Source organism: Pantherophis guttatus, chromosome 1, assembly GCF_059756535.1.
Source record: "Pantherophis guttatus breed Tessera chromosome 1, ASM5975653v1, whole genome shotgun sequence".
NCBI lineage: Eukaryota > Metazoa > Chordata > Lepidosauria > Squamata > Colubridae > Pantherophis > Pantherophis guttatus.
Window position 1 is genome coordinate 251,575,226 of NC_142063.1, and position 20,436 is coordinate 251,595,661.

Consider the following 20,436-nt stretch of genomic DNA (forward strand, 5'->3'; position numbering starts at 1 on the left):
ATTTCAAGGTGCAATGAAGCACATTGCTATGAAGAGCACAGAAAGGCATTTTAAGCAGCCTTTTCAGTTCCTATTTGCAACAACTGCAATCTGAAAAGGAAGCATGGGGTGGGGGGAGTGTTGAACAGAATGGGAGTGGGAGTGAAAGTGTGTGTGTGTGTGTGTGTGTGAGAGAGAGAGAGAGAGAGAGAGAGAGAGAGAGAGAGGGAGGGAGGGAGGGAGGGAGGGAGGGAGGGAGCTTTTGAATATTCTGATTTTTCAATAAACTTTTTGCAACCTTTTATATGAGTTTTTACATCAAAAAAACTAAAAACCAAAACATGCACACTTGGTGAAGAACCACCTTCTAGTCAAGCCAAAGATGAGCACTTCTTAAAAGTCCAATCATTTCAGAGGAAATGCCAAGCACATGCCTTAAAATGTCATCTGTTGATATTAATGAGACTTTAAAAAACACAAACTTTAAGTGGACTGTATAGTTCCTGTTTTAATGTTCAAATCTTCCTAGAAATATGAAGCACACTTCAACTGAAATTCAGCTCCTTCAGATCTTCACTGGTTTCAGATGTCAGCATCTGTTCAACAGAAGGAGCAATTGTAACTGTCCAAGAACATCTACTCAAATTAAATCCTTTACAAACCACATATATCAATATTATTTCTCCAGTGAAAATATCTACACAGTACCAGATCTGTCTGTTACAGGGTAACTGTCAGGCAGGTATAAGAAAATGGGAGCCAGATAGAGTTCAAAACCACTGCAAGTTTGTTTCATATTTACTTTACACAAGAATCTGAACTATTTGCAGTCAAGGCAAATAGTCCCAGATTAAAGTCAATGGACTTCAAGGGTGGGGGTAGACTTAGATCTCTTTTGGGGACCTAGGGACTCCTAAACTGATGATGCATTTGACTCTACCCTCAGGCTCAGCCTGGTTATCTTCTACAGTAATGTGTATATGATTTCTGCAAATATATGAATGAATAGGTATTTACTTTTACAGACAAGGTAAACATCCAGGATTTATTAAGCAGTTATTCAATATTCAGTGAAGAGACTTTTAAATATTAATAGGATTGAAATAGCTAACTAGGGTGTTAAGAAACCAAGATTTACATTTAAAAATGCTTTGAGATACCTCCAGAATAAACCTTTGGGTTCATCTATATCTATGCCCCAACTAAGTTTTCTTTTTAAGGAGTGGAATGGCTGCTTTAATGAGTGCTGATATATAGCACACTTATCTTTTATCCCCATCTGAATGTCATATTTTTTTTATCTTTGCTTTTCTTCATTACTCATTGTGACATTCAATCAAAATTAAGCATAGCTATTATTTTCTACCAGAGAAGAAGTGCTTTATGATATAATAACCTTGAATCAAATTAAGGCTCTACAGAATTCTCTTCTGACTAAAGGCAGCCTTGAAGGAATATAATAAGAAGCCATAGTTCAGGATCCTTGATTCAAGATCCCAGCACATAAATATGGAGCTTTTCTCTAACAAAGCTCTCTAGTCCTGCAGAAAACACTGAATGAAATTTATTTTATTTTATTTTATTTTATTTTATTTTATTTTATTTTATTTTATTTTATTTTATTTATTTTATTTTATTTTATTTTATTTTATTTTATTTTATTTTATTTTATTTTATTTTATTTTATTTATTGTATGCTAAATACATTTTTCTTTTCTGCTCCCAACACGCATGGAAGACCCAAGGAATATAGTATGTTTAATATAGCCATGTCATAAGAACCCAATATTAACATTGTTTTCATTGTTCTTCCATATAATGCTAGTGGATCAGCATTGGTACCCAAGTAATTTGGGAAAGTAATGAACTGGATTATATCAGCACATCAGAGGGACATGACCCATTATTTTAATTTAGCTGCTAAACCTTTAATTAAAAAGGAATATGTTTAAATTAATGTTAATGAACATGAATTAAAAATTGAAGGCTGAGCTTAATGAGCTACTATATTGATCAACTTGCTCACAGACATTTCTGTTTTTCAGGAGAACCAATTACTCAACATTTTTGACAATTAACGTGTGAAAGTATTTTTCAAGATCATATCTAACAATATTTGCGACATGCTATCCTCCAACTCAAATTTTCAGTAAGGGCAGAGAGAAAAACTCAAATAAGCAACCAAAGGAGGAAGTAATACAATAAATAGTGACTGTATGTAAACCCCCAAAAATGCATATTTCAATCATGAAAAACAAGTAGCATGTCTAGATATATCAAGCAACTCATACAACTAGCCAGAAAGATGATAACTCGGGATTTAATTCTAAATGATGTCTGGATCATTGAAGAAGTGCATATGTGGTTAGATGGATTGGAAGTGAGTTCTCTGTTTGAGGATAGAGTTGTTTATGTGATTCAATCTCCCCTGTGTCCCATAAGTTTTCTGAAGTGTGGAAATGGGAGCATTAATCATAATCTGTACCAAAGAGATTTAAATGGCTATAGGTTAAACAGCCATGTTTTTGAGCCTGACACAGCTCATATATGAAACTTACATGTGCACACAGAGGAATTTTATAATCTTAGAGGGATATGGTACATGAAAACTACCATATTTTTCAGAGTATAAGATGCACTCCCCGCCCTCAAAAGTGGGTGGAAATGTCTGTGTGTCTTATACAGCGAATATTGTGGTGGAGGGAGAGGGGTTGGTGCAGTGCCGATCAATTGTACTAGAATGGGCCATGGTGGCTGTAAACAGGCAGTGGCAGCGGCGACAAGCAGGCTACGGCAAATGGGCAGCAGTGGCGGCAGTGGCAGCAGTGAACAGGTGGCTGTGGCAGCAAATGGGCCGTAGTGGCGAACAGGCTGCGATGGCAAATGGGCCAGATGAATACCGGATGGATGTTGGGAGGCACATTTTTTTTCTTGTTTTCCTCCCCAAAAGCTAGATGCATCTTATAGTCCGGAGTGTCTTATAGTTTGAAAAATATAGTATATCAATAAAGCCAATTTGGGAAGCATAAAGGTCTATTTCACTTCTGGAAGATTAGTTCTTGTAATTTGGTTGCAGTTTGGGATTAAACTTAATCTGGTGTTTACATCCTAAATGTAAACACCAGGAAATCAATTCCTTTCAAACTTCTTTGATGATACTCGAGCACAAAGACATTTGGGCACATTTTATTTATTTATTTAGGTATGTTTTTCTACATTGTGTGTGGAGGAGGATTTGTTGTCTTGGGTAATTTGTTTTAATCTTTGTGATATTTAGATACAACTACTTTGGTTTATGCTTTAAGAAAAGCACGGTAGAAAGAATCTTTCTTTTCTCTTTTCAATAAAACAGGAGACATGGAGTTGTAGGTATTTTTAAATTGGGATAACTACCTTCTATTTCAGAAGTCAGCAGGTTTTGTTCCTATAGATTAAGGTGAATGTAATTTGTTCATCTATAAAAAGTGAAATTTGTTGACTTTTTAAAGATGTAGCTTAATTAAACTAAGCCAAAGGTCTGTTTTAAAGTCTTGAATCAAAACACAGCCAGCACAGTTTAACCCTCGACATTAATGGGGAGGAAAAAAAAACACTATAATTTTCTTTCATGAAAAGTTATCTTTTATATCAGATCAGAAACTTAAACTTTCTGCTTCCAATTCATTTTGGAAATGAACGGTGTACTCATTTCTGTTTTGTTTTGTTTTTAATTGAGAAATCTTAAGCATTCCAGGTGCATTCTGCCTTGTCCGTTTGATTTAGTGCTGATATTTGACTATCTCTTGCACATTATTTAGCACTATTGTATGAAGTTTGCCTTTGAGCATCTGGTTTTGCGTATGAAGAATACATCCCTAGACTATTATTATGTTGCTATTTTTATTTTTCTACTTGTGAGGTGGGTTTTTTGAAACCTTGGGTTCCCTTGGCAAAGGCAGTTATGGCTGATAAAAGCTGTAGTTTTATCAACATCTGGAGAAAAGCAAAGATTTGCAAATGAGGTACGTTTCTTTTTTATTATTATTATTCAGTTGTGTCTGATTCGTGGACTGTCTGGATAAGTCCCTGCTTTCAAACGTGCCATTGTTTCCTTCCTAAGGCTGAGAGAAAACAACTAGCCCAAGGTCACCCAGCTGATCTTGTGCACAAGGCAGGATTAGAACTCACAGTCTCCTGGTTTTTAGTTCGATGCCTTATCCATTACACCAAACTGGGTCCCTAAACAGAGTAATAAATGTTGCTAAACAATCTGAAAAAAAAAAATAGTGCACATCTCAACGATATATCTGAGCAAGTTTCAATATAACTTCTCCAGTTTACCTTACTTGATTTTGGTCTAAGAAACTATGCTTGGCACCTACCCCACTTCTAAACTCTCCATTATACCATTATAGTGGAGAGTTTAGAACATTATACCCACCCCCTACAATAAATTCCTTTTGTATTATATTGTCTTTCCTTCCCACTGATTTCGCACTGCTCTTCTCAGCATCTGGTGTTCCATTCATCTGACTCCAGAAGTTCCCTTTATCTTCTCCTGTAACACCACAACCACTGACTTCTCATATGATGCAGCTACCTCCTGCAATATGCTACCTAAAAGGCACTGCTAATGGAGCTCACTATCCTCAAAATCTCTATTGTTCTCTGAGGAACCTGTTAGCATCACTCTCCCCTGTGTACAATTGAGTTCAGTGTGGTTTCTTAAAATTCATTGTCCATATCCTATCTCATCCTATAGCCATCTACTCATCATTTACATCCCCGAAAAGACAAATACAGAACCAATAAATACCCCCCTCTCACCAGCTACATTAGTAATCATTTCCTGTTGATGCAATCTTTTTTTTTAATAGTTTATTTCCATTTTTAAAAACCGATATTTTACATACATACATACAGAGTTATTGCAATGAATGTACATAAATATGCATCTATACAAACTCTACTGAAATCCATTTCATTTCCCTCTCTTTTCTTTCACCCAAATATACCATAAATTCCAACATTCGTAATAATCAGAGTCTTTTTGGTTCCTAAGTAATTTTGTTAACCGATCTGCCTCTGCACATTCTGAAATTTTCCAAATCAGTTTATTCTCTGTGGGTATTAATTCACTTTTCCACTCTTGCACGTATAATATCCTAGCTGCAGTAGTAATGTGGAGGATCAAGTACCATTTTTCCTTAGTTATTTTGTCTAGTTTCATTCCCAATAAAAAAACCTCTGGTTTCAGCTTTATATTATAGCCTGTAATTTCCACTATCCAGTTCCGAACTTTGGACCAATATTTGCCTGCTTTGGGGCAGGTCCACCATTGGTGGTAATATGTCCCATTACTATTCCTACACTTCCAACATGCCGGGGAAACTCCCGGAAACATTCTTGCAATTCTTGCCAGGGGAATATGCCCATGGTAGACCATTTTATAGATATTTTCGTTGTAGGGGGTTGCCAAAGAAAGTTTCATATTCCTGTTCCATATCACGTCCCATTTGTCCAGATTTGGAGAAAATCCGAGATTCCTCCCCTAGGCAATCATGGTATCCTTAATCACCTCTTCACCTATCCATTGTGATACCAAGAACTGATAGCACCTTGAAAGTAATTTCTTTTCAATTCCCAGTAAGATTTTATCTAGCTCCTGTTGGTGCAATCTTAAAAAATATTTTGCCATACTTGACAAGGCAGAGGTTCAGTGGTGGGATTCAGTTGTTTCTGTCTGGGTCACATGAAACGGCAGCAGCGATTGCGGGAGGCTCCGCCAACCTGCCCAGATGTAATGTGTGACTACTGCACATGTGCAGAAGGGCGTGTGCATGTGCAGGGCTCACATTTGCGAACCGGTAGGGAAGGTAAGTGAATCCCACCTCCGCAGAGCAGTAGTGGGTTTCACTTACCTTCTCTACTGGTTCGGAAGTGTTAGTGTGTGCGTGTGCTTGCTTCGCTCGTATGTGGCACTTCTACGCATGTGCAGAACCTTCTGTGCATGCATAGAATGTCCATGATGACGTCCGGGTGGGTGGGCAGAGCCTCCGATCCCCACCACCACTACCGGTTTACCCAAACTGGGCGAACCAGTAGAAACCCATCACTGCTGCAGAGGTTATACATCTCAGGAGCAGAAATAAGACAGTAACTTCCAAAATCCAAGCACCAGAGTACAGAACTAAAGTTGAGGAATTGAGGACAGTCAGATCCATCATCAGTCATTCATCTTTGCTGGATGATTTTAGGTCAGTCAGTATATCCCAAGACTGTCTCAACATGTTATGCTTCTTGAGTTAAAATAAAGGAAGATCCCCATGCCTCCCTGAATTCTCAAAGAAAAAGTAGCATATAAATCTAACAAAATCCTCCCACTTCTCCTACATAAACAGATTAATAGCTTCATTTTATGAATGTTATTGTTAAGGCTGATGGTTACAACAGTCTTGCAAGGCAGAAATCCCTTTTCTAATGAAGCCTTAAGTCAGAATTTCTTAAGAGGGAGGAGGAGGGGGTGGAGGAGGAAGGGGAGTAAGAGAAGGAGAAGAAGAAAAAAGGAGATCTCTATTCAATTATTTTGCAATAATTCAAAGAACAAAGCTAGTTAGACAGTCAGATAAATCCTAGCAATATAGAGTTAATGATTTACTAATGAAACCAAAATATAAATCTCATTTATTAATGCATTTGAAACACAATTCTAATAAATACAAATTAAGTTGAATTAAATTAATAATACATCCTGTTTGTTTGTTTGTTATAAAAATATACATCAAAAATTACCTCCTGTAAATATGAATGTCTGAGAATTCACAGTAATGAGTCTCCCTTTAATTTATTCCCAAGGGCCAAATTTGCTTAAGTAAGAAATTTAATACAGGCAACTAAATATCAAAACAACAGCTAAATCTTCGCAAGGCACCAGGAAGGAAAGCTCTCTGGCTCAAAACCAGAGTTAATAAGAAAAGAAATCCTCTACGGAGAAGGAAACTTGGTACATAAAAGGTAAAATCTCCTTTAACAGAACTCCTGAATACTTCATATTCATACTATATTTGTACTGCAGCTTTCTTGGCAGCAGTTTGGAAGTGGCTACAGACTTGTAGTTTTCTGATGAACCCTTATTTTAGTACAAGCCTGTCTTGCTTTACTTTACAGACCAGTTAAGGACTGGTCTGCCCTATAGCCAGTTAGTATAGCCTCCCAGTTTAACAACCAATTCGGTGATTGTGTGCTTCACGCGTGTGTGTGCGCAGTTTGAAGAAATCTTCACTCCTGCGTTTCTTCGGAGGAGAAACACAGCTGAGGCGCGACAATCTGCTCATCGGGGCAAACTGGTTTGCTCCCAGCTGATTGTCTGAGCTACCAATTCACCCAAACTGGTAGAATCCCACCCCTGCCTATAGCAATATAACACTGATGAGCTGTTTAAAGAAGCACTAAAGCTAAAACTATTGCTGCAATTTTAAATAAAGTATAGCTGAGCACAATGTTAACATACTGTAGGTAGTCCTCAGTTAACAATGGCAATTGGGATTAAAATTTCCATTGCTAAGCAACACAGTCATAAAACAGGATATTATGTGTCTATACTGCTTAGCAATGGAAATTCCAGCACTTCTGGTTGTTAAGCAAATCACTGTGGATCATTAAGCAAGGACATCACATGGGGTGTCAAACTCAAGGCCCAGGGACCGGATCCGGCCCACGGGGTGCTTAGATCTGGCCTATGGTGCCTCTGAGCGGCCCTCCCAAGCTCCATTTTAGGCCACGACAGCCTCTGCAGCCCTCTGCCAGTGAAAACGGAGCTCAGGGAGGCTACACGCAGTCCGCCTGGGCTCTGTTTTCAGCCAGGATGGCCTCACAACCCTCTGACAGTGAAAATGGAGTCCAGGCAGGCCGGGGGTGCCTGAGCTCCATTTTTGCTGGCAGAGAGCTGCAGGAGGCCATTGCAGCTGAAAACAGAGCCTCGATGAGTGATGTTGAGCTGGCCACGCCCACCCAGGCCACGCCCACCCCCAGCCCCCCAAGGTCAAACACAACCCTGATGCGTCCCTCAATGAAATTGAATTTGACATCCCTGTTCTTATGGAACATGGGAAAATGGCCAACCTCTTTGAAACCCTTTGCAATTATAAGTACCTTGAACAAGAAGTTCTTAATTCTAGGAACTTTGAGCCTTATGTGAAATTCATGCTCATCAAAGGATTGCGCTCAGCAGCACACACAACTGGCAATTTCAGGTAAACCTGCAGGTAAGTAATCTGAGTGTAATGAATTTTGTCCAAAGCACATAATACCCCAGCATGTAAGGTAGTATCAAGCAGGCACAGCTGCCATGTGGCGTGATATAAAAAGACTCCAACTTGGTGGTAATAGGATGTCAGCTAAGACTGAAGTATTTATTATATTATGTCTTTGGGAAGAATAAATGTGAATCCACTGGGTGTGTGCAAAAGGAAGCGTATCTTGTAAACAAAATGTTATTCAAAAACCCAGTTAAGCTTTCATATGTCCTTTTCTGCTCTGCACAAATACTTTAGTGGTTTAAAGCAGATGATTTGAATTTAGCTTTTCTGCCTTTCCTGTTGAGAATTTCAGTAGGTGACAAAGCACAAGCTAAGATTTTCAAATTAGAGTTCAGGCTCACCTTTGGCAGTTCTAATCTCATGATGTAGGAAAAGCGAATTAATTTAACAGCATCTTTTTAAAAAGTTGTTTCAGTACAGATTTGTTGCCATTTAGTTCATTAGACAAAAAAGTCATTCTGAAAGAGGAAACATGACTAAATAATGCATCCATCAATACACTGGAAAACTGCACAGCTAATGACCCACAACATGTAGAAACTGTAACAGCTCCATCAAATGATACCTAATTTCCATAAGTGTGTTATATGTGTGTATACGCATACATATACACATTCGGCAAACACTCAAGGTGAATTGGTACAATTATATGAAAAGGTCAACTGGCTTTGCTCTAATTATATTTTTGTACATTGGTTGCCCTTATTTTAAAGATTTACCTACCTTTTCACATTGACTCATTAAATGTAATCCATTGCAAAAAAAAAAAAAATAGATCAGTTGCGAAATAAAAAAGTCTTTTCCCCACAAAAGCACAATCACAATAACTTACAGTTGCAAATTGCTACACTTTCCTCCTTTTACTCAGCCACAGGAACATCTGAAAAGTTCAGACTCATTCCAAGAACTAGGTCATTTTATTATACAATCACCAGTCTTTTGCTTCCAACAGTTTTGGCCAGTCCATAAAGGGCAGAGGGGGTGATTTTAAAACAGGGACTGAGAATTAGGCAGAGGCCCCTGTGGAAGCTTGAAATTCATTGCATGTCACTTGAGTTTGCAGTGTGAGTAATTGTGGGGAGGTTGGGAAATGCACCTAACAAAAAAAGAGAGAAAAGGCAAGTGCAGTGGCAATTAGGAGAAGGGTGGTATATAACTTGAATAAATAATAATAATAATAACCCCCCCCCAAAAAAAAAGGTAACTCAGGCCAGGTCACAAAAAACCTGTGAAGCATTTCAATTACTAACTTAATGAGCTAACTAGAAATGATTACTGGAGTTACGTTTCGAAGATTCTGCATTTATACAAGAATAGCATTAAAAGATATGTTATGTGAAATCTGGATGGCTCTTGTTTCCTTGATCTTCCTCAGCAGTGTAAAGCTGGACACACAAGATAGGATAATCTTCCTTATTAACTGGCATGCGTGCAAATATTGCCTGCAGTGGAAAAAAACCTTTTTTAATGACCAGATAATTGTTCCATTTAAAGTTGCAATATTAGCAACTTAAAAATAAAAATAAATGCTACTTCACTCCTTGATACTTTCCTAAGCTCTACAAATCTGATCTAATCAATTCCCCAAAATGAAAACATTTGACAATGGTAGTGTCAGAAAGTTTTAAGACCATGCTGTGTTCCACATCCAAGCAAAATTCTTTGAATATGTTTTCCTTATGTCTTAAGGGTGCTTGCAAAGCCTCTCTTGAATATATTTTGATATTGGTTGATAAGAATGGAAATAGTTAGCTTCAGTTCTCCTCTTCCTGAACTGAGTGTCCAATGAGAGGACTTTGGTGCTCTCTGAGGTTCTTTGGTTGGCCTATTTGGCAGTTTCTTGACTAGGGTAGAGAACCTCTAAGACCACCCCTACCAACACTGACAGGGCAAGCCATTAGAATATAAACTGAGAGCAAACCCCACTCCTTACTAGCATTGATGATGTTATCTAATTTGGGTAATGAAACATCTGTAAGAAAACATTCAAGCTCAGAGAGCACCAAAGATCCCTCATTTCAACCTGAGCTACAAATATTCTCCTTTACAAGTGACTAGTATTCAGTGATATGGATCTCACGCTGACAATCTTTATGCTCACAGGTGGACTGTATTAAAAATGTGAAATACCATTAATACAATCCCCTGCATGGATTGCCCCTGTGACTATGCAGGACAGATGGGGAGGAAGCTAACTACCAGATTGCAAGAAAACAAATGAGCGGTCAGATGAGGAGACCTGAACTCACTGGTAGCCTCACACTGCAATAAACAAGGAGACACATTCAATTTTGCAGCTACCAAAATTGCTGGACAAACAGGCACAAAAACAACCAGGGAAGTGACTGAAGCCTGGGAAACAGGTCTTTCATCAGTTAACAGGGGTGCTGATTTACCACCAGCATATCAAGTACTTAGAAGGTGAGACCTAGGCAGCACAAGCAGATGACAGCTAATAACTTAAAAGCCAGCAGTCAACACACCCCAATCAACATCTAAAAAGCCATTTACAACAGGCACTATAAATACTACACAAAGAACAGCACATACTATGCTAGAGAAAAGTTCCTTGAAGATGGGCTCCAGTAAGAGTCCGAAAGCTCAGAAGACAAAACCTCTCATCTTGGTGACGACCAAGTTTGGATCCTGCAATATTATTCTAGGCTACAATTTATCTAGATAATCCTTATGCAGCATCTTTTTCTTATGGCAATGGACAAAGATGTTTGATTGTAATCTTTTTCAACTGTAAAGATTTTGGCTTTGAACTGATCCATAGGAGCATGAGGGTGGGTTTAAGAAGGGTGGCAGAAAATGAAAGAAAGTCCATGAATGAGCAAAAAAGATGGTACAAGATACAGCACGGTTCCAATGGACTTATAATTATCGAACATCATCATCATTACTTTGATGAGGTCCTAGAGAGGGCAGCCAGAATAGCACTATCTCCAAAGAAGATAAAAATAATGTGAGTTGTGCCTGCTTTGAGAATAGCCGAAATTTAAGTCCTGAAAAATATAGCATTTTCAGCAATGATTCTGTATCTTTTAGAATTTCTTGCCAAGAGATATGTAGAAAATTGAAAACTTTAATCATATCCAAACTGTTCTCTGCTAAAATGTTATGTGTGGCAAACCACCTTGAATGGTGATCAAGAAAATGGCATGGATTGTCTATGTCAGTGATGGTGAACGTTTTTGGCACTGAGTGGAGCTGCAACTAGGAAGTGGAGCTGCCCAGGGCGCATGCGCATCCCCGAAAATGAACTTCTGGTTTCAGCTACTGAACTTCTGGTTTCAGCCAGCTACTTTTTTGGGTTTCTGGTGCGCATGCGTGCGTGACAATCAGCTGGCCAGCGCACATGCTCACACAGGAAAATGGAAGACCAGCTCTTCGTTTCCGGCACTGCCTCATGCAAAAAGGCCAGCTGATCATTGCATGCACATGCATACCAGAAACCCAGAAGAGGAACAGGCGATGCCGCACATGCCAAGCAACATGGCACCATGTGCCACTTCGGGCACATGTGCCATAGATTCGCCATCATGAGTCGATGTCATAACCAGGAGCTAAATTCTATTTGAGAGAATATTTACTGAATTTCAGTTTCATTTGTTAAAATGTCTCTATTTAAAGTTAGGGAGGCGGAAGCATTAGTTTTAATTCAATTCATGTACATTGTATGAACCATCTTGGGTGGTCTTTGTCTCACCAACTTAACTATTACCCTGGGATCAAGCTCTCCCAAGGTCCTCTATAAAAGGTAATCGAAACTGTAAATTTGAAGATTACAGGATGAAGAAAATGCTCCTGCACTGAAATGTACTGCAGTCTGCTTCATGCTATGGTATAAAAGTTAGAGGAAGAGTGTATAATCAAAGTAAACTGCAGGAGATCCTAATTACCAAGGAAGTGGAGTTCTCAAACAGCTAAATGAAAGACCTCCTAGAATAATTCATGACTAGTTCTGATAGACCTAATTTACACAAATCAAATGGGAGACAGGAACATAATCGGAATGAGTGGAACATGAAGAATAAGTGCATAAAGGAAGGATGGATGAAAAACTTAAAAATTTTGGATCATGTGGTAAGATTACTAGGTATGAAAGTTAAAAGTAACCCCCCCACACAAAAAATAGCCAATGATGACAACTTTTCTATACAAATGCTAATCACTTAATGTTAGATTTTGTTAGAGGATATATTCAATTTTTCTCTATATCTTATATCTTATATTTTAGGAAGGATTCTTCATAGTTGAAAAATATAGTGAAAAATATTATTTTTCTTTTAGCAATAAATACATACGTTAATTCAAAAGATTTTAAAGGCTAAAGTACAAGTGAAACCAGAGACTTTTCTTTTGAGACTAATGGACAATAAACTAGTCATGGAACTTTGTTTTATGTATGACGACTGCAGCAAGACTATTATATCAGTGGTAGGTTTCAAATTTTTTTACTACCAGTTCTGTGGATGTGGCTTGGTGGGTGTGGCATAGCTTGGGCATGACAGGGGAAGGATACTGTAAAATCTCCATTCCCACCCCATTCCAGGGGAAGGATACTGTAAAATCTCCATTTCCTCCCAATCAGCTGGGATTTGGGAGGCAGAGAATAGATGGGGGCGGGCCCAGTGGTGGGATTCAGCCAATTCGCACCACTTCGGGAGAACCGGTTGTTAACTTTCTGAGCAGTTTGGTGAACTGGTTGTTGGAAGAAATCATTAGGGCAGGGAATGGTTGTTAAACTATTTGAATCCCACCACTGGGTGGGGCCAGTCAGAATTTTTAATACCGGTTCTCCAAACTACTCAAAATTTCTACTACCAGTTCTCCAGAACTGGTCAGAACCTGCTGAAACCCACCTCTCAAAAGTGGAAAGATTCAGCACTACCCACAATGAAGAAATGGTTGGTGAAGAAAATGTAACTTGTGGAGATGACTAAATTAATTTCTGATATGAGGGGGGGAAAATCTACATTTATGATTGATGGGGAATCCTTTATAGATCTTTTTGCATAGAATAGAAAAAACGTACTTTTCACATGTGGTTTTGATGATTAGAGAAAAAAGTGAACTTTCTTTTGTAATCATAGAAATGATACTTATATTTGCTGCAACTGACATTAAATGTTTCTTCCTTCTTTTTATTTTTTTCCTTCTGTATGTTTGCTTTTTTTTCTTTCTTTACTACTTTACTCTTATTAGTTTGCCTTAGTTTTTGTGTTCTTTGTAAAACTTTTAATAAAAAAAATTATATTAAAAAAACAATTGCTTAGTATTCATGCTTTGATGCTCCAATAAATGTTTATGTTGTATATTATGTTTCATAGTCAAAACAGCTATCATAATTAGTTTGTTTTTCATATGGATGTTTTATTCTCATCTTCTTGATTTGGTTTGCTAATGTACAAAATTGCACAGAAAAAAATACCTTGCAAGTAACAACAAATAACCATGATTAATCTTTTCCAATCATGTTAAATTAGGTTAATTTAATTGTAAGAGCTGAGGTGGCACAGTGGTTAGAGTGCAGTACTGCAGCTACTTCAGCTGACTGTTAGTTCAGCAGATCAGCGGATCAAATCTCACCGGCTCAAGGTTGACTCAGCCTTCCATCCTTCCGAGGTGGGTAAAATGAGGACCCAGATTGTTGGGGGCAATATGCTATTTAGTATACTGTCTTTGATGTAAGCCGCTCAGAGTCCTCGGAGAGTGGGCGGCATAGAAATATGACTAATAAATAAAAAATAATAAATAATATGAACAGATGCAAACCAATTGTATTCTGTGTTTAGCATAACTAAATCCTATACCTTAATGTTAGATATTTCTGATCATATGTCACAAAGCTGTTGAGAACTACATGAAATATAATAGTAATATATATCATCTTTCTCCTACATATGACTGTGTTCTCATGACATGGCTAATGTAGCCTGCCATTAACTTGTGGGAAACACTCAGTTGCATGGTCTGGCAGTGCATGAACACAGATCCTCTAGTAAAACACAAGACAGTAAGAAAATCACTTCTTCCCCTCTTTAAAAAGATTGGGGAGAAAATCCATAGTGGGCTATTTAGAGTAGAGTAGAGTAGAGTAGAGTAGAGTAGAGTAGAGTAGAGTAGAGTAGAGTAGAATAGAATAGAATAGAATAGAATAGAATAGAATAGAATAGAATAGAATAGAATAGAATAGAATAGAATAGAATAACAGAGTTGGAAGGTCTTCTAGTCCAACCCTCTGCTTAGGCAGGGAATCCTATACCATTTCAGACAAGTGGTTGTCCAATTTCTTCTTAAAAACTTCCAGTGTTGGAGCATTCATAACTTCTGGAGGTAAGTTATTCCACTGTCAGGAAAATGATGAAGTTAATGCCAGTATGGGTGTAGTTGGGGTGTGTGTGGATTTTTTTTCTTCTTCTGCATTATATTTTCTTCTTTTATTTTTCACTTTGCATTACAGTTTATCCCAAAGGTGCTTTTTCAGGAGGCAACTGGATTTTCTTGTTTTTTCTTTTGAAGATGTTATGCTTCTCATTCAAGAAGCTTCTTTAGCTCTGACAGGATAGTGGGGAATGGAAGGATTTATATTCCTTGCAGACAAAGAGTGCTTCAACCCTCTAAAAAGATGTAAATGACCAGCTGTCTGCAAGGAATATAAACCCTTCCATTCCCCACTATCCTGTCAGAGCTGAAGAAACTTCTTGGATGAGAAGCGAAACATCTTCAAAGAAAAAACAAGAAAGTCCAGTTGTCTCCTGAAAAAAGCACCTTTGGGACAACCATGACCTGGATGACTGAGTATCTCTACAGACATTACGGTTTATCTTTTTAAATGTTAAGTGTTACTAAAACTACTATTAAAAACAAAACAAAAGCAGCACAGACACCCATTGGACTCACAATGATGTCATGCATAATTTGCATCAGTTGCCAACAAAAATGACATCAGGTCATTCATGTCAATAGCATCAAAATGTGGCTGATGTCCATCCCTCCCCCATTCTCTTCCGTAGAAGCACAATTCGGAGCATTGTTTGTTCGGTGGCGATGATCGATATGCTTTCTAAACAAAAGAAAGCTTTGGCTCTTGATTCGGAGGAATGCTTTATCTAGGAGACCTGATGCAAAGGAAACAACATTATAGGCAAATTACTGAGATAAATTCTATTGCTTTGCCTAATTTCATTTACAAATCAGAAAAAGACCTGCTGCAAGCCATTTTCTAATTACAGTCTAAAGATTTACCAATATAATATGATTAGTGAAAGATTGCCTTAGAGTTGGCAAGCAGACTGTTCCACTATTCAGGCAGCTTGACTGCAGTCGTGGTACTTTCAGATCTCTGCTATAACATCATTTCTCACCCAAAATATTTCACACCTGTTTAGCATGTTGTATTTGATAAATATGGGAGGATTTTTTTTTTTTAAAAAAAATCTTAATTAATTTTCCATCTCACATACTAAACAAATGAAAGGTAGAAATGGTTCCTAAATCTGTGAGGAGCACATTATAGTAATAGGATCCAAGAAACTGCAGTAATCTGGCAGAAGAGGTTGACCCTTTAAAAATGTTGATCTGGAGCAGGGGTGGGTTCTACTTACCTTTACTACCGGTTTGCACCGGGGCTGTGTGCCCGCACTTCTGCGCATGCACAGAAGCGTTCTGATGACGTCGGGGTCGGTGGGCGGAGCCTCCCGCCAGTTTTACTACTGGTTCTATAGAACCGGTGCGAACTGGGGGCAACCCACCACTGATCTGGAGCATAAAGACCCTGATGGAGGCTTATATTTTTATCATTTTTTTCATGGGTTTTAGAGTAGGATTTCTTCAATTTAAAGCACTCTTAGCCTTCTCAATCATATTTGTTTATCCAACTAAATTTTGCATGACACTGGCAATCCAGTTCAGCAGTTAGGGATTGTGAGTGTAAATGAGATCTGCAAGCCTTATTGAAAGAATAGAAATGTATTGTATGTTAGGATTTGTTTTTTAATCCTCCATTAGCCAGTTAAATACAAACATAGTCACATAAGTATATTAGGCTTGTCATACATAAGCAACATTCAATGCAGATAAAGTGAATCGTAGTTTAATTTGTACCATGTCCAATTAAAATATATAAAGAATCTTCCCGGTGAGTCTGAAGCACCCTTTTTCCAAATTGACCAACTAGACCAACTTCCTATGGGAAGGAAACAAGGAATGCTCTTATAATGCTTTTGCTTGTTTTTATAAGTGATTGTGGCTGAAGAGAATGCTTCTTAGGGCAGAGAAATAGTAATATAGCATCTTAAGTTGGAACAACTGTCTCCAAGATGTTCTTTCCTCAAACTTAACCCTTCATGTCTTCCAAAGAGGCATCCGTTGCCACTGTAACTGAAGTTCCTGAAGAGTGGCAGGCAGACAATATATTCATGTCACCACACTGAAGCAAACTTTTGGAATGAAATCTGAAGATCTGTCCAACTGTAATAATTAAGGTAAATCCCATTAAGCAAAATGGAATTTAAGCTTTCATTCTTGTCATGATTCTAAGAATTGGACTTGTCTGTTACAGGTGTTATGTCTACCTTATATGCAGCTCTATCATCCCTCTCTATTGTAGTTGTTTCCTGTATCATTCACATTGCCCCTCTAGGATTCATCTTTATTGTTCCTGTGATGCATTTCCTGTTCCTGTTGTATTACTCACTCGCTAGTAAAATGGTTTCTGCACAATGATGGCTTGTAGTGTGCTTATTTACTCTACATGAAACACCTTACATCCAAGTAGAAATGTATAACACTAAACAGATGTTTCTCAATATCATATTGAGTGAAATTCCAAAACTGCACCTTGCAAGTCTTAGCAATAGATATTATTTGGAAAAAATGCCATAGGAAAGGAAAATAGGAAAGAGACTTTCCATATTACTCACTGTGCAATTTGATGAATGAATTCCACTGGAAGCTAAAAGACTTTCATTTGCAATTCCCTTGACTTCTTGGCAGCCAATTATGCATCAGCTTCGTTGTCCCAGCTCCTGGCATTCAGCATTACTATTTAAAAATGGATGACAAGCTTATATCTCAAGATAATGGCAATAAAATCAAGGACCGTCATTAAATGACCATCATCATTTAAATATTGTAACCCTAACTTTTATCATTCCTGTCCTTTCCTGGTTTTTAAACATTTCTGATATTCATGAGTTTTGGTTTGAGAAGACAATTCTGGAGAGAGGCAGCATGAACCATTATGTTATCTCAGTGGTTTTTCACAGCCATAAGCCTGTAACAAATAGCATTCCTTTCTATCTTCTTGATATCATCTGCTTCCCTGCCATAGTCAAAAGAAATCTCCTAATGAGTGCAAAAGTCGAGTCACTCTGTTCATCAGGAGAATATTTGATGCTTATCATGTTATTTTGTAGGAATGCTGTTTTGATCTCCCTTAATATAAGCAGCTGTAATGCAGAAAGGCTGGCACCATCCATTGAATTTATGTGAAACATCGCCACTGGTTAGCTGCAATCAAATGTTAATTTAGTCTTTGATAGAACATATTAGCATGATAACTCACAGAACAGTTTTGGTATGCTAATTCTAAAACAAAAAAAAAATGAGATTAATGCACAAATCAATATGAAAGCGACCGGATGCCTGACATGACATAACTGATCAAAGTTGCCCAAATTATGCACAAATATATTAACAATGAGAGATGCATATTTTTTTTCTCCTGCCAGAAATTGCATGAAATTTAATTAGAAATTGGAGTCTATAACAATGAAAGCATAAAACGATGGGCTTTGTTCTTACCTTAAAAGTTGTTATTGGGTTCTGCCAATAACAATTTTAGAACCTACTCTTCCAAAGAATTGTCATGGTATCTGAAGTGCTTAAAAAAAAAAAATCCTATCTTGGTTCTAAAACTATTTCTTCTGAAGTTGAAAATGCAGAAATTTTTTTTTCACAAGAAGACTTTCCCTCTCTATCTTTTTAAGCATGGCTGGCATAGCTCTAGCAAACTTGCAAGGTTGACAATAATGTCTTGGAGGCCAAACAAGTAGCAATGGCCTATTCTGGTAGACTATTTTGTTTCACCCAAAGTATGCCCCAAGTATGTTTCACCCAAAGTATACCCAAAGTATGCCCAAGGAGCTGCTGATACAGTTCTACAGAGGAATTATTGAGTCTGTCATCTGCACCTCTATAACTTTCTGGTTTGGTTCTGCAACCCAACAAGACAGACACAGATTTCAGAGGATAATTAGAACTGCAGAAAAAACAATTGTTACCAACCTGCCTTCCATTGAGAACCTGTATACTGCACGAGTCAAAAAGAGGACTGAAAATATTTACAGACCCCTGGACATAAACTGTTTCAACTCTATCCTCAAAACGGCGCTATAGAGCACTGCACACCAGAACAACTAGACCCAAGAACAGTTTTTTCCCGAACGCCATCACTCTGCTAAACAAATAATTCCCTCAACACTGTTAAACTATTCACTAAGGCTGCATTACTAGTACTATTAGTCTTCTCATCGTTCCTATCACCCATCTCCTCCCACTTATGACTGCTTGACTGTAACTTTGTTGCTTGTATCCTTACGATTTAAATTGATATTGTTTCCTGATTGCTTATTTGTACCCTATGACTATCATTAAGAGTTGTACCTTATGGACTTCCTGTCTGGTTTCCGGTGCCGCCAGACGGTCCTCTGTGACCGCCGCCCCGTTGCCTGTAAAAGAGCCGCCTTTACATCTGAAAGGCGGCTCGAAAAACTCCATTTCCTGACGGAAATGCGAGTCTGAGCGGGTGGGGGTGGGTAGAGCCCTCTGCGAAGTCCCCAGAGTCTTTTTAAACTCATGGGGACGAGCAGGTTGGCGCTCCCCCTTTCTCCCTCGCCGCCGCTCCAGGCATCGGGTGCACTATGCACTTTTGCATAGCCAGGCGCTGGAACCGGACTAATCAATGAACTTAACAGATGGATCTACTAAAAAAAAAAATATATGAGATTTGGATTTGGATTTGGGACCCTAAACCGCAAGTATTCTTAATGATTTTACAAGCATTTTAAAGTGAAGAGAAGGGAAAAAAAAAAAAAGTTTTAAAATGGCCGCGGAGGCTTGGGAAGCAGAAGAAAGAAGAGTCTTTTTATAACAGATACAAAGTTGCGGAATATACAGTGCTGGCTACAATTTGAAACAATAGTTATTTTAGGTTCCTCTCTTCCTGGTGACTACTTGATCTTGTTTGGGGGGTAAAAGAGAAAAGTCTGCTGGAAGGATGGCGTTAATAAAAGCTGACAGACAAGAAAGGGGGGGGGTGCTCCCCCACTTTCTGAGCCTACAGACCCTGCAGAATGGTTGTAATTTAAAAGAATTTATTCAGGAGGAAATGGCAAAATATTATGAAACTGTGAATCAGAAATTTGAAAATTTAAGGCAGGAAATTAAAGAAATGATACAACTAAAGTATGATAATTTGCAACAAAAGATTGTAACAGTGACTAATGGTTTTTCAGAAATTGCGATAAAGTTGGATACAAATATTAAATTGCTAGAGTCTAAAATGGAGAAAATTGATAACTTGGACAATAAAATATTAAGAATTGAAAAGGACTTAGCAAATATTCGAGATAATAGCTTAGAAGTAAAGTCTAAAGAAGAAACTGGTCACGAGACTTATAATCTAGAAGATATAAAGCAAGGAATTGAAAGAGAGGCTGTAATGTTGCATTACAGGATCACAGAATTTGCGATCAGAATTAGAGGCTTACAGGAAAATAATAGTGATGACTTAAGAAAAACATCTGCTCAAGTTTTGGCTGGGATCTTAAAGGTTCATCACGGGGACGTAATCAGTAAAATTGATAAGGCTTACAGAGTGGATTCCTGGATTGCCAAGCAAAGGCAATTGCCTAGAGATGTGGTAATTTACTTTACAGAAAAAGAGATAAGAAATGATATTCTGCAAAAATCCTTTAACTCTACTTTACAACTGAATGGGAGAAAAATTTGGATATATAAGGAATTGCCGCCCAAGATCTTAAGAGATAGAAAGAAATTTGGGCCCTTGGTGACTGAGTTAAGAAGACAGAATATTTTATACAGGTGGGATGTCCCAGTGGGTATAATATTGAGATATCAAGGAGTAAGA

General features: G+C 38.0%; 1 long non-coding RNA gene across 3 annotated transcripts in view; it reads right to left on the reverse strand.

The window, feature by feature from the left end:
- LOC132712115 (uncharacterized) overlaps positions 1-20,436 on the reverse strand; it is an 88,455-nt gene that overhangs the window by 36,482 nt on the left and 31,537 nt on the right. Inside the window, exons 3-4 of one of the 3 annotated variants that reach the window (XR_009622811.2) lie at positions 17,207-17,327; positions 15,377-15,403 (exon numbers count right to left, since the gene is read on the reverse strand). This is a non-coding gene — a long non-coding RNA (uncharacterized LOC132712115). Of the gene's footprint in view, positions 1-15,376; positions 17,328-20,436 lie in introns of those variants that run through there. The other 2 variants (XR_015731413.1, XR_015731412.1) reach the window with 2 other exon arrangements.